The following is a 14,858-nucleotide window of genomic DNA, read 5'->3' as shown; positions in this document are numbered from 1 at the left end:
TTATTTTTCACAAGTGCCTAGATTAGTTAACCCAATAAGGAGTTGTTAGTAACCCCTTAAGAATGACACAGCCCGGAAAAGTGAGTCATTGCACCACCAGTGCAGCACTTTGAGGGGAATCAGGAAGAACCACATGTCTGTTTCCACCTCTTTTTGTCTGCTTGAAAAGCTGCAGGACCACCTGGAGCTGTGCTCTCCCCAATTCTGTAGTGGTGCAGCACTGCAACCCTGAGCCCTTGTGCTGCTCGAGGGACACGCTGTGTGCAAGCTGTGATGGTTGGCATGCTCACCAGTGTTGGTCCTGCACAGGGAGGGAGATTTCCTTTTCCCTTGAGTCCCAGAATCCATAACTCCCCTGTGATTTTACAAGAAGCTCATTTTCCCTGGTCAGCAGTGATTTGTGTCCCTCAGCTTCTGAGAGCTCCTGAGGGATGGGTGTCTTGGAGGGGGATGAAGGGCCTGCAGGCTGGGACATTTGTGGTGTGGGGAGCACCTTCCTGCATGCCAGTGTGCTGGGAAGCTTCTGGGAATGGACCACACACGTGCTGGTGTCTCGCCCACCTCAGAAGAGCAGACAGGGTGCAGGCATGAAGGTTCATGGCCACGGTGCACTCGGGAAGCAAAGCGGTCCCTCGGGCCCTGCTCTCCTTTCAACAACATTCTGGGATCTATGAAAAAGCAGCTGGCTTCTCCCATGTCTCTGAGGGCTTGGCTGAGTTTCTAGGTTGCTTCCTCCGCCTTCCAGCCTCTGGCTCTCATGAGATGAGTGCAGGGAATGAGTTGCAGGAGTGCAGCTGTACACGTTTGCAGTACTGTGCTGCAATGGCCACCTCTGCAAAGCCTTAGATCTTGAGTGCCAAGCCAGTTTGCTACTTCTATTTCTTCTTCTTTTTTTTTTTCTTTGAGGCATTCACCCTTGACATGTTTGTATTTCAAACAGACAGGGGTATATAACTGCTGGGGTCGATGGCTCTAACCCTGTCGCTTTGCTTTCCAGCACTCGACGGTGTAGAAAATGGACTGCAGAGGAGAAGGACAGAGCACAGAGGAGCCCAGGAGCAGGGAGCCTGGCCAGGGGCCCCTCAGGTGCTGTGCAGCAGCTGGTGTTGTGAATCAGGCCGTCACCAGTCGGAGAACGGCTACTTCACAACACCAGGGTCGCACCGCACCACGCTTCCACCGCCGGCTGGAGAAGAGCAGCGTTTCCTGTGGGCAGGCAAGGGACGTGGAACACCTCCTGGCTGCTTCCACACAAGCCCAGACCTGCAAAGGTAATCAGGTGCTCAACTCCTATTTAGGCACCAGCCTCCCACTGAAGTCTGAAATAGAAGTTAGGCCCCTAAATATCTCTGTGGGTCTGGCCCCGAAACCCTGCGTCGCTGTGCAGTGCAGAGCTTCAGCAGGCACAGGGCAGCACTGTCAGGAGCATGGTCACTGCCCGTTCACATGCCACATGAATGTTAAGGAACAGGAAGCTTTCATTAAGCTGTGGAAAACAGTTTTAAAAACCCCTCTGCATGCTCCATGTGTGGTTCTCCGTGACAGTCACATCTGTGGTCCTTGCCTGTGATTTGTTCTGGTCCCTTCCCTACCTCGACACCCAACCACACAGCCTCTGTAAAAGGTCATGTACATACCAGGAAAAAGTTGGGCTCCTTGCTATTGATACTAGACCTGGTCAGTCTCTGCCAATGTGCCTCTATCTAAACCAGCCCTAGGTGTGTTGTGATGAATGAAAAAATAAACGAGAAGTGGTACCAACAACTGCAGTCCTTAAAATAGAGAAAATGTTGCTAAAGCAGTGCCTCATAAACTCCTAGGTGTAGAGGGATGGTGAGGCACACTCAGACCAAGTGACCCTGTAACATGTGCCATGCACTTCAGATTTTAAAAACAGGCTCTTCTCTGCCTCTTGCTTTGTACCACACCACCACTGTGATGATGCTTTGAGAGGAGTGGGTTACAGAAGAGTGCTTTCCATCCAAATCTGGGTCGTGGACATGGAGGCTGGCACACACCTGATGGCTGGGATATACAATCTCTTAAGTCAAACTGAAATACTGTTCAGTTTTGATCTCAGAAAGCAGGCATGTGGTCTTGGTCACAGGATGGGGTTTTCTTTGGTGGGTTTTCCCTTCCTCCCACCCCTCAGGATGGTTCTAGGTGTGTCTGGCTGCTCCCTTGTATGATATAAACTACTAGATATGTCTAAAGCAAAGAGTGGAGAAGTGCAGAGAAATTATTCAGGTAACATAGAACCAATGATGGTTTTTGTGAAAGTTTTCTTCATTTTCCTAACTCATCTGACTGAAGATGGCAGTAAAAATTATTTTACATTCCATTCTGGATGTATTATTGCTGGCAGGGAGATAGACGTAGGGGAGAGTCAGGATATGCACAATATCTGAAATAGTGAGGGACAGCCTGGAAATGCAAATGAAAGGTGACAATGGTGGTTTCATTGGACCCATCTAATCTTTCTGTTCAGGTGGACTCCCTGCACAAGTAGCCCTGAATTCCTTTTATAGCAAAAAGTCAAATACCTTGAACAATGTAAGAGGTGTATGGGAGGCTCATTCGTGCATTAGGAGGGCAACCTGTGGGGTTTTGTCATTGATGAGAGGAAAAACTAGATCGTGTTTTTCGTTGATGCACTATGAATTTGTGAATCCAACATGCGAGAAGACTGTTTAATAAACTTGTTCTCTGCTAACACAAACTGTTTGCTCTGTGTGGTAATCTCATTGTTTGTTATAACCTTGTTTTAAAGCTTGAAACTTTTCTCTACAGAGTTTGCTTCTTGAGACAATGCACAAAATTCTTTAGAAACAGGAGGCATCAAGGAAATAGTCCCAACAACCCTTGCATGCACACACACTGATTTATGTGAGCAGCTATTCATACATGGAACTAAATGCCATTTCATCTTTTATTGTGAGCCAGAAACATGTTTGACCTCTTCAGTTTCTGTCAGCAAATACACATAACATTTGAAATACATTCATACTTAATAGCTGCTGGCAGGTGACCTCATAGACTACCTCCATACTTCTCCAACTATGATATCTAGAGACAGGTCATTTTCAGCTCCTTTTGTTAAAGAATTTCATGGGAAGAGCCCACTTCAGAGGTACCTTTGGGGCATTTATTGTACTACAACTCTAACTCGAATGCATCACCCTTTATGCTCTTCTAAAGTGATTTCCTAGCAAATTAATGCAAGCCATAATGCAGCTCTGCTACTGCTGAAAATCAAGCACTCCTGCTTGTCATCAAGCAGCCTAATCATGTCATCTCATAAGGAGGATTACTGGTTGAAAACATGACTGTCAGCTTCAGGTGATGGAACCAATTTCTGCTTGCTCCCTTCAGCAGTTGGCACGTGCTGCAGTGAAAGGTGAATGCACAAAATAAATAGTTCAGTATAGGTTTTTAATTTGTGGAGTGTTATTCTTAACTAGCACCTACAGTTCATCTTCATGTCAATCCCAGTCCTGGATGCTGAGGTGGAAAAACAGGTGCTCACCAGGTTTCTGGACAGCCCCCCAAAAGAAAGGCAGGCCCCTGCAGTGTGGATACACTCAGAGAGTTTTCTGGTGCTTTACAGATACTTTCTCCTACTTGTGTATTATCATTTAAAAAAAAGTGGAAGTTTACCCTGCAAAAATACCCCATTAGAATTGTTGAAAGGCTTGATTTTATAACCTTAATAAAACATTGTGCTCAGCAATGAGGGGTAGAGAAAAGAGCAAAGTCTATCCAACTTGAAATGCTGGGCTGTAGTCTCTTGTGAGATATTTTTTATGGGGTTGTTATTCCAAAAGTGGTTCTTATATCTAAGCAAATAGTATTTAATTTCACTCTTGAACCCTTTGAAATTTGAATGTCATAGGTTTTTTTCCCAGCACATCCACGCTGTTCTTCAATTGTTTTGAATTGTTTTTTTTGTTTCTTTCCCAGGCTCACCAGCAGCTCACATACCACTTCAGAGAGCAGCAGCTTTGTAAATTTTGTTCTCTTTTTCCCTGCATACAACAGCCAAGCTGACAGGCACAGTAGGGCTCACCATCTCTCACTCTCTGTGTTCGCATGCACGCTGCTTTGTTACTGTGGTGTTCCTCATGAAAAGTGCCATTAACAGATTTCTTCTTCGTCTCTTTAATTGGGCTTCCTCTTTGGCAAGCAACTAATGTGAAATTAAAATGATATTTCAGGCAGCATTGCGAAGCAAACAGTAGGTGGGGCTGAATTTTGGTACCCACAAACCTGAGTCAGGTTTTATTTCAGTTTCAGCTATAAAAGCTTCACAATGGGAGGGGAAAAATACAGAAACAGGCTTCAGGCATCTTAACATGGTGAGCAAGAGGTGACATTAAGGAGGAGGAAGAGAGGCTTGTTCACAGCTAGTTTTAAACACAGCATATTAGGTATATTAGATAGGTATTTTTAGAAAAATCAAGAGTCCTCACAGTATATAGTAAGGCCTCAAATGTGCACATAAAAGGGTCAGGAACATGCCCATTGTGCAGTGAAGTGGCACCACAAAGAGCATTAAAATCACCAGGCTAAATAATGAAGGCTAAATAACTTTCACTCAAAGGTTGATGTAAACAACAGAAGGGAGCAAGCAGTCTCTGAAGATCACATAAACTACTTGGAGAAGTTTTATAACCTATCCTCTAAGGAGATTCTCTCTACTTAAAAGCCAAAACAGCAGAGACTTTGCTGTGTCATACTCTTTATGTGTATGGGAAATTCCAAAAATTATGATGCTTCTTTGACAAACAGTTGCCTCCTTCCTTAACAAGACTAACTACCTGTACCTAAATAAACGAGTTTTTAACTCATTTATCAAACTCATTTGATTAGACCTAGTTCTCCAACCATGCATTAGCAGGAAAGCGCTGCCCACGCATGCAAGCTTAATGCACTCAGCTCTTGCTGTCAAAGACCATTTTGGAAAAGATGATGTGCAAAGCAGTCCAGCCAGCTGCACTCTGATACCCACGTCATGCCAGGAAAACTCCTCTTCTCACAGGGATATGGTCTGGGTGTCAGGAGTGAGGCTGGGCACCAGGTGACCACCCTTGTACCACTGCAGCTTTGTCCCTGCTGCTGCTCTGTCTGCAAAGTCTGAGGCAAGGGCTTGGGATGGTCTGGTTCATTCCAGGTCTGGAATAGCACAAAAAAAGCAGAGCTGGGAAGATGTCTGAGGTCTATATTAGTACTTTGAGTGTATGGCATCTCCGTGATTCAGCTAAAAATTTTGGCAGTTTGGGAAGAAAAGCTCAATTTTAGAGAATGCTGGCATATGTCAAAAACTCAACATCCCAATACGTTGCCTGCCATATGCCTTTAGTGAAGTGGTTATTAAGATAACGAAACCTTAATTCCTTCCCTTGCACAGGGGTGTCATGCCCTGAACTCTTTGTGCCCTGGTCTCTGCCACTGGGGATGTGTAGCTGTGGTAGCACGTGTCCCTGGGCTCTTCAGGAAAGCCAGCAGCATCTCTGTGTGAATAGCAGCCGTGGACTGAAACTCTGCAAATGGTGCTTCATTTCCAAATCTCCAGTGGAGTCTCACCACTGCAGAGGTGAGATCTGGTGGAGGTCCGAGGAGGCAGAGCTTTGTGCTGGGTTTTGTAGGTGCCCACCACCCTCACCTGATACGAGCAGGACAGTCTTCTGGAAAAGGTGCTGCTATCCCCATACAACTGGCAGTCCTATTCCTTGATAAATGGCAAAAGGCTTAAGTCTTTTTTAGGGGGTTTACATGACTATTTTTTACTATGTTAGAATAATGGTTTCCATAGTAACAGCCATGTGGGTCAGCACATACCCCAGCTCTGAAGATATGTTGTGGAAGACTCTTGGAGATTAAAAATCCCCAAATGCCTGGGGAACTGCTGCTCATGCACAAGGTGTCACCAGGGAAAGTACTCCTGCACTCCATAACCTCTCCTTTGCTGGATTTCAACACATCCAGTTTACTGTTTTATTGTTCCAAATAAACTTCTTGTTCGACTGTGGGGACCTCCAGAGAGACCTGTCACACAATGACAGCACCTCCCATGTCAGCTGCAGTGTGTGATAAGTCTCTGGTGAGAAGCAGCAGCTCTTTTCCTCCAGGAATGGGTTTTGATCTCTTCCCACTTTCTGCTAGTCTAAACCCAAAAGTATTGAATCACATTCTGGAAGCTGTGTTGCTGTAAGAGCCCTTCTAGTTTTATCACTCGAATTAAAATCATACTGGCTTCGAGCCTTGAATTCAAAATGGCAATGTCTCTGCTGCTTAATGACAAGGTAAGGGAAGCAGAGCTGGGGACTGCTCCCAACAGCACATGCAGAGGGAACAGCATCACTCATCCTGTCATGGGGGAGATGTGTCTGCTGTCAGGAAAAAGAAATGTAGAAATCCTCTGTGCCCACAGCAATGCAGCAGCGAGCATGCAGGCAGCTGCCTGCGTGGGAGGTGGTGCATGCCCCAGGGCCAGGGCAGCCACAGTGGCTCAGTCCTGGGCAGCTCTGGGTGGAGTTGGCTTGTTTTAACCCGTGTGAAAGACAACCCACATGGTTGGAGTTGGTTTTTTCCTTTAGGAGTTAAATTTGTGATGGGGAAAAGGGAGACATTCACCAAAAAGCCCCCCTGTCCCTGCCAGGATGAGTTAGCAGATTCCCAATGGCCAAATACCATTAACGCTGATGAAGCTGAGCTTCCCCCTCAGTCCCTGTCCCTGTGTCCAGGGCACATCACAAATTCAGGCACCTTCAGCAGGGCTGCAGCTTCATTCACAAGAAGCTGAAGATTTACTTATTCCAAGACAAGACCCCAAAAAATACCAGATTGCAAAATACAGATGTTTATAGTGACTGAAATACTCAGTGACCAAGAAAACCCTCACATGAGCTTTCTTTTTTAATAAAGCAAACTGCTCTGCCTTGTCATGTGAATTAATATCCCTGCAGCATGGCTTTGTCTATTTATTCCTTGCTGATGTTGTTTTTGATCACTACTAGATGAAAATGAAATCTTGGATGCTTTGGGGCTGCTCTTAGGACAGATTCAATGAGATGAAAAAGCATTTCAGGAAATATCACTGAAGCCAGTTTTTGTTTTAATTTCCAGGGACACACAGGGCTCCAATTCCCTGGAGTCAGGAGGAATTGCAATTGAAGAAAGGCACACTGAAAACACACTGGAAGTGTGTCCTTCCAATCCTGCACAGCAAACATCACCTAGAGGCATTGCTGTTATGCCTCTCAATCACAAACTCTTCTTTTGAAGGCAACGCTTTGGCAGTCCAAGTCCCTTTCTTCACAGGCTTTTTGAATATTAAATGCTCCCTGGGCACAGACAGGGGCCAGGGCTGTAGCACCCTGGCACACTTGCTACTCACTGGACCCACAGCTTCTGTCCTTCTGTCCATCAGTCTGTCCCATCAATTCTGTCACCGGGTTACTCAAAGCCCCATCTCAGCTGCTGTTTCTCTGGCTTGCTCGTGGCCTCACAGGCAGTCCCCAGCTGAAGGGGAGCACGGGGACTTTACCCTGCACTGAGTCCTCTTCTGGCTCTGTTATGGGGTAGCCTCTTTTCTCTTCCTGAGTTGATGTCCCCACATCTCCAGCTGGGAGGTGTACCTGGCTGGGGAGGGGTATGAACATCAGGTAACATTCTGTAACTCAACACTTGTCATTGCACAACCAGCCTAAGGCAAATAGTGCCAGACCAGATGATTCGCACTGTGTAAATCACTGTTTTTCACAATCTGTTTGGTTCAAACCCAAGACAAATCTGACTCTGAATCTGAAGAATTAAGTCTCTGAGTTTAAGCACATGACTGGTGTCCACCAAGTCTCATAGCTACATTTGATCAAGGAAAAAAAAGTACTTTTCCCCATATGTTTATAGAAGGAAAAAATCCATATTTGGAAACAGTTTGATAGAAAAAGTCAGACACTCTGTTATTGAATATAACCCAGATTAACAGTGACAGACTCTGGGATTTTCTTAGAGGAAAATAAAAATCCAAACCATTTCTAAATGACATTTTTCTGACAAAAATAAGCATTAAGGCGGAGAGCAAAACTTTTGCCCACACTGACCTTGCTCTGCAGCGCAGTGGCAAGGGTCTGGGTGCCTCGAGTCACCTCCATGAGGGAGCAGGGTGGGCAGGCATGGGTCTCTCCTTCTGCCACTCCTGCTGCCAAGGGAGCTTAAAAGGCCAAGAAACTTGTCCCCTTTCAGATTTCCTTTCAGCATTTCCCCAGCTTTCTCTGTATACACGTAGCACACAACACAGCAGGGTTATGACCCACAGCAGGGTTTTTTTAACCACTCACACAAGTGATAATAAAAAGCCCAGGCCATCCCCATCTGGGTGTCTCACAGACATGGATTTAAAGACCATGGTCTTTCAATAGTGTGCTACAGACCGGACAGAGCCTACAGAGAGGCTGACCAAGTCCTACCACTGCAAGCTGGGGAGGAGACCTAGGATGCTCTACAGCCCAAAACTGCCCCTCAGCCACCTGCTTCAGCGTTTTGGCCCAGTTTAACTCTTGATGCCTACACCTTTCCAAAGACTTCCAGATTAGAGAAACAAACAAATTAAGTTTGCTGCCACGTCACCCCAAAAAACTCACAGCAAGGAAATGGTGCTTGGACCTGACATTCTTAGCAAGACCCAGTGAAGCTGCCCACCATGTGTGAGGCTTGCTGGGTTGTCTTTTTGTGTGCAGGTCAGCATCAGTCATCTGCAGTGTAAATACAGTGATGTAAACATATCAGTGAAGTGATTCAGTACCTATGGAGTGAGGAAACTTACACCTCCCTCCCATCCAAAACTGTAGGTTTTGGGAAAGCTGAGTACCTTTGGGAAGCAAAAATATTTGTATGGTGTGAGGGAGCACAGCAGCCTGGGTGAGTCTCTGCTATCCCACGGCAGAGTGTTGTTTCAGCATAGTAAAATACAGCAGAACAAATACCAGCCCCCACATGGGAGTTTCTGAAACTCTCCATCAAGACTTTTCCTCTTTCCCCAGATAACCCAAGTTCTCCTACATGGCCACAGCAGTTTCACCTTCATTTAGAACAGAAGATACTGAAATGGAAACTTGGGCGGGGGGGGAAAACCCTTCCAGACTCAAATCAAAACAAATCACTTTTTTGCATATTAATAAGTCTCCTGATTGAAAGTGTTCTGGCTGTTCAAGGAGGAATATCAACAGTAGATGCTGCTAATTTAAGCCTGGCTAATTAAAAGCAAAACGAAAAAAATTACTCCCGTAGAAACAGCCACATGCAAAACGAACTCACCCAGCACATTTCATCAAGCTCTGCTCATTATATCTGGGTTTAGGGAAATAATCCCATTACTTTTTTATTCTCTTTCTGGGTTGGGTTTTCCCACTGCACATTGCCTCCAGCACCATGCCCCTCTGCAGAGCCAGCAGCAGCAACCAGCAGGACATGCAGGACATCCCCAGCTGTGACCTGTGTGGGGCTTTGACCAGGCTGTCACCAGCGGCATGGGGCATTGAGTTAGGACCATCCCTGCCTGTAAGAGCTGACACCTGCCAGAGTGCCATCAGGAACTTGCCATGGGTGTGCTCTGTCCCCTTACCCAGCTCACTGATAGGAACATTAAACTGTAGCAGCCCCAGAAATGATCCCCTAACCACATCTCACCTGTTTGGCTACAAGGGTAGTGTGGGCTATTGTGGCAGAAACATGCTACAGCAGGGACAAATGGCATTCACCACCATTCCCCACAGCCTAGAGACCAAGGTGGTCATCTCAACACAGCAAGGGATCTGGTCAGGCACAATCCTGCTTCCCCCCAAAACTGATTACAAACCACTCATAGAATCATAGAGTCATTAAGGTTGGAAAAGAACTCCAAGACTGAGTCCAACCTTTGGTGGAACACCACCATGTCCATTAAACCATGGCACTAAGTGCCACACCACACCCAGCTGCTTCTTGAACACTTTCAGGGATGGTGAATCCACCACTTCCCTGGGCAGCCCATTCCAATGTTTAATCACTTTTTCTGTGAAGAATTTTTTTCTGATGTCCATCCTAAACTGCCCCTGGCACAGCTGGAGGACATTTTACCTTGACCTGGTTCTTGTTACCTGAGAGTAAGAGGCCAACCTCCACCTTGCTTCAACTCCTTTCAGGTAGTTCTATGGAGCAATAACGTCTCACCTGATCCTTCTCTTGTCCAGGCTAAACAATCCCAGCTCCTTCAACTGCTCCTCACAGGACTCATGCTCCAGACCCTTCCCCAGCTCCACTGCCCTTCTCTGGACTCACTCCAGCACCTCGATGTCTTTCTTGTCATGAGTGGCTCAGAACTGGACACAGGATCCGAGGTGTGGCCTCACCAGTGCCGAGTACAGAGGGACAATCACTGCCCCAGTCCTGCTGGCCACACTATTTTTAATGGAAGCCAGGATGCCATGGGCCTGCTTGGCCACCTGGGCACACTCTGGCTCATGCTCAGCTGGCTGTCAACCAGCACACCCAGGTACTTTTCCACTGGGCTACCTTCCAGCCACTCTTCCCCCAGCCTGTAGCAATTCCATTTGACAACAGCACATACAAATTATGTAAAAACTCTGCAAAAATAAATGAATGCAGACACAGTGTAGGAGGAAGGAAGGCTGTATCCCTCACTCCAGAGCACTGGCAGTGTCCAGCAGGAGTCAGGAGAGTGGGTGGCAGTGAGATGCTGCTTTACACAAGCTGCAGTTTTCAAACAGAGCTATTGTAGGAAAAGCTGCTGCTGGGCTCTCAAAAACCCACCAAGAGCTTTATTTTAACAGCTTGGAAGTGTAAGGCTTGGGCAGCATTGCCACTTATGTTCACTGGTTTGAAATAGATGAGGGGAAGAGTCTGGTCCAGAACCATGGGCTCTACACACACAGGGGGTTCCTGCAGTCAGGCAGTGCCCATCCACAGCTGCTCTTCTCCCTGAACAGGGTGTGTCCTCTGCAGCCCAGGCAGGGAGGAGAAATGTCTCCATGAGTCTGGTGTCAATCAGCACATTCCCACTGAAATGAGAAATGGAGTTCTGTTCTCCTTCTTTCCCTTTTTTTTTCCTTTTACAGTTATTTATTGTGTCTCTCTGAATTTGCATCCCAAGGGCTCCTGTATGACAGAATGCAATAGTATTAGTCACTGTTACACACATTAGAGAACATAATATTTAGCATTTATAACAATTTCTAGCTTAAAAGTGCCACACAAACATTAAATATACTGTATTTTTCTCTGTATTTTTAAGGGATAACTTGTTTTTGCCTGAAGCTATACAACTTCCCCTTTTATGATCCCTCAGGAGAAGTGGGATGTTTCTGTCACCACCTCTCTCATACAAGAGAATGCCAGTTTTATGGCCAGCTCTGAACAAAAGGAACTTCCCTGGCTCCTTCTTCTCCTCACCCATTCACAGTTCCCACACACTTGCCATATTCCCAGCTCCTGAAATCCAAGTCCAGCATTAGACAGCACCAGCAGCAGTCAGTCATTCTTTTCTTTGGCAGCTTGTCCTGCTGCCTGTATTTATAAAAACTACAAGGTATTAAATTTCTTTTTCCTTTTCTGCTGATGCTTTTCTCATGCTGCCAATGAGCTCATTCTCTGTTGGGCACTAGAGATGTGTGTGCTGTAACCCACCTTACAGCCCCGTGGTTTGAGGCATGACAGGGACCAGGAGCTTGCAGCTGGTACAGTGGAGGTCTGCAGAGCTCCTGGAGGTAATGGTGAGGCTGCCCTGCATCATTCTGGCGATGAAAAAGACCTTATCCAATAAATCTGTTCTCTGAGAGGAATGCTGAATGCATCTAATGAAAAAGCAGTATCTATCATGTTTATGTGGCAATATCCAACTTGTGATACAGTCTCATAAATTTTACTTGTGTGTTTTGGAGACCAGAAGAAATAAAAGTCATATAATTAGTGACATAATGTTTACATACTATGGCATTATATGACTTCTTAGTCCCAGAGAGCAGCATATGAGAAGTGGTTAAGAATTTAAAATCTCTCCTATTTGCATCAGTGATTTTTCTACCTGCAAGAATCTGAAGTTTTTCAGGATCTATAAAGCTCCTCCAAGTGTTCTGCAAAAGAGGACTAAGATAAATGAGCTTGTCATTTGTCAGTACACGTCTGCATATATTACCTTTCCAAAGCACCTGCTTTTGGGAACCCCAAATCAAAAAACACCTCTTAATGTTATGCCTCAAAAAACATTTTTTGATCCTGTGCTTAGCAATTCTTAATCTTGCCTTCAATTTTACTGCCTTTAGACAACCGAGAAAGGAAGATTAAAAATACTGTCTCAGTTGGAGACATCACACAGGATTTGTATTCATTCCCCAACTGTGATTTGTAGTATGATGAATTCTCAAGAAATATCATAGCTTGGCAACTGTATTCCTGAAAAAGAATGATTTAAGCTGGATAGAATCTCTCCTGGGTCATCTAGCCTGCTGCCCAGTAGTGATGGCCATGCTATGGCCTTCGTTGTGCTGGAAGGTCTTCCATGAAAGAAAAAACACCAAAAAGTCTGTCATGGTATGTATGTCACACACACACTAGATTTGACAAACCAAAAATCCCAAATCTAAGAACATTGAAGCATATAAATATGCCAATTCAGGAGTCATAACAATCCACAGTTTCCACAAATTGCACACATTTTTCTTCTACCAGCCTCAGCCTTACACGCCTCATGCATTTTAATGCACACTTGCAATGCAAATGAGTTTCCAATAATTCCTGTTTGTCAGCTGAACAAAAACCAAAAGTCTCAACCAGAAAAAGTTTCTTCAGCCTCAACAGATGATCAGCTGTGCCTTCAGCCTCAGCCTCTGCAGGTGAGTCAGTGACTGGCTGGGACACGGTCCTCAAGCATGCTGCTTCGGGAAGGGTGGGGAAACTTGAAAGGGGAAGCTTTTAATCTCAAATTAAATTTCTTGTCAATGTGCAACTGCCAGGTAAAATTAGTTCTGTTGGCCACTTTAAAGTGGAGTAAAAAAACCATGCTGCCTTTTCAACCTCCAGAGAAGCCCCCATAGTTTCTACAGTGTTCAGTGAGCTTGTAGACATCTCAGCTAAATAGGAACCAGAGACCAGGGCTCATACAAGCCCATGGGACCCTCCTTCCTTCGTGCAGGCAGTCAGTGGACAGGTCCTTCCCTGATGGGGAATCCCTTCCCTATTTCATCTGATGTCTTCTGCTACTCCCTTAATGTAGAATTTGCAGGCAACCCCAACAAGGGAAGAGATGAGAATCTTGACTCCATGTTTCAGAAGGCTGATTTATTATTTTATGATATATATTATATTAAAAGAAAATTATATACTAAAACTACACTAAAGAATAGAAGAAAAGGATTTCATCAGAAGGCTAGCAAAGGAATAGAAAATAATGGAATGGAATGATAATAAAATCTTGTGACTGACCAGAGAGTCCAAGACAGCTGGACTGTGATTGGCCATTAATTAAAAACAACCACATGAGACCAATCAAAGATGCAACTGTTGCATTCCACAACAGCAGATAATTATTGTTTACATTTCGTTTCTGAGGCCTCAGCGTCTCAGGAGAAAAATCTTAGCAAAAGTATTTTTCATAAAATATGTCCGTGACACCTTAATCTTATCTCATGATGAGTGGGGGAAAAAAAGCATCATGGCTTATATTTCACCAAGGGCTTCATAAAATCACTCATTTGCAACAGAGGATGGATGGATTCAGCACAGCTTCTCAGCCACACATGAAAATCTCCCCAGTCTGATTATGGAGGCACCAAGTCTCATACATACATGTGCACATCCCTCTTCTTTTCCTGGTTGTCTGCAGGGACAGAGCCCTGTAACAAGTTGCCACTACCCTCCTGCATCTCCAGAGCTCAGCTACAGGCCAGAAGGTGCCTGCAATTTAGCCCCAGTAAGGCTGGTACCCCCTCTCAAACTCTCTGCTCTCCTGTCAGATTTAAGTGTCTTGTCAAATTAATATTTGTGTATTTGATCACCTCAAGGGTGATATTGGCATAGGAAGGAAAAGACACCTCTAAGTTAGTTTTGATTGACTACCATGAAGTGCTTGTCAGTGTGGCCCAGAGTACGTCACAGCAGCACCAGTCCAGGGTGCAAACCAGCTGTGTTCGGGGTATTCATGGGGCTCTGCCTCTAAACTTGCAAAGTTTGAAGCTCTATTTTGCAAGATAATTGAGTCTAGACCATAGGACAAGTTGAGCTCGATGAGCCTGACATGCTTGAGCCGGGAAGCTGGACTTGGTGACCTGCAGTGGTTCCTTCAAACCTTTCCCATTCTGTGATACTGTGATATAAAAATTGTTTGGTGCAAATTATGCACTGTAGTCTCCCTGTTTAAACTGGATTTTATCACAACCCCTACTACACAGCTGTCTCCAGACTAACCAGTGGTCTTTGCTCCCAGGCTGGAGGAGATGTGATGAAGCAAACTCTATGCAAGCCTAATTTCTAAACTCTTTCTAAGCCCTTCTCTCTGCTCCAGCCACCCAGGAAGCTCCCAGGAGGCAATGTGGTCCCCTCAGCTCCAATTCACTCTTTCAGCTAATTAAAAGAAAAAAGATTATACAGAGTACAGCCACATCCCATTGCTCTGAGAGTATAGAGGATCTCCATGGAGAGGACCTCAGGAGCTTGCATATATGGGATCAGGTCCACTCATATGTGTGCCATGAAAAGATCAGCTGCATGAACCATTCTCATCTTTGGTTACATCTACCAAGTCTGTGGAATATGGACTTCACCCAGGGAACCAGAGGCCTGTCACAAGGTCACAGTTTTGAACACTC

This window comes from Camarhynchus parvulus, chromosome 2 (assembly GCF_901933205.1).
Source record: "Camarhynchus parvulus chromosome 2, STF_HiC, whole genome shotgun sequence".
In the NCBI taxonomy this organism is placed as follows: domain Eukaryota; kingdom Metazoa; phylum Chordata; class Aves; order Passeriformes; family Thraupidae; genus Camarhynchus; species Camarhynchus parvulus.
This window is presented reverse-complemented; position numbering follows the sequence as displayed.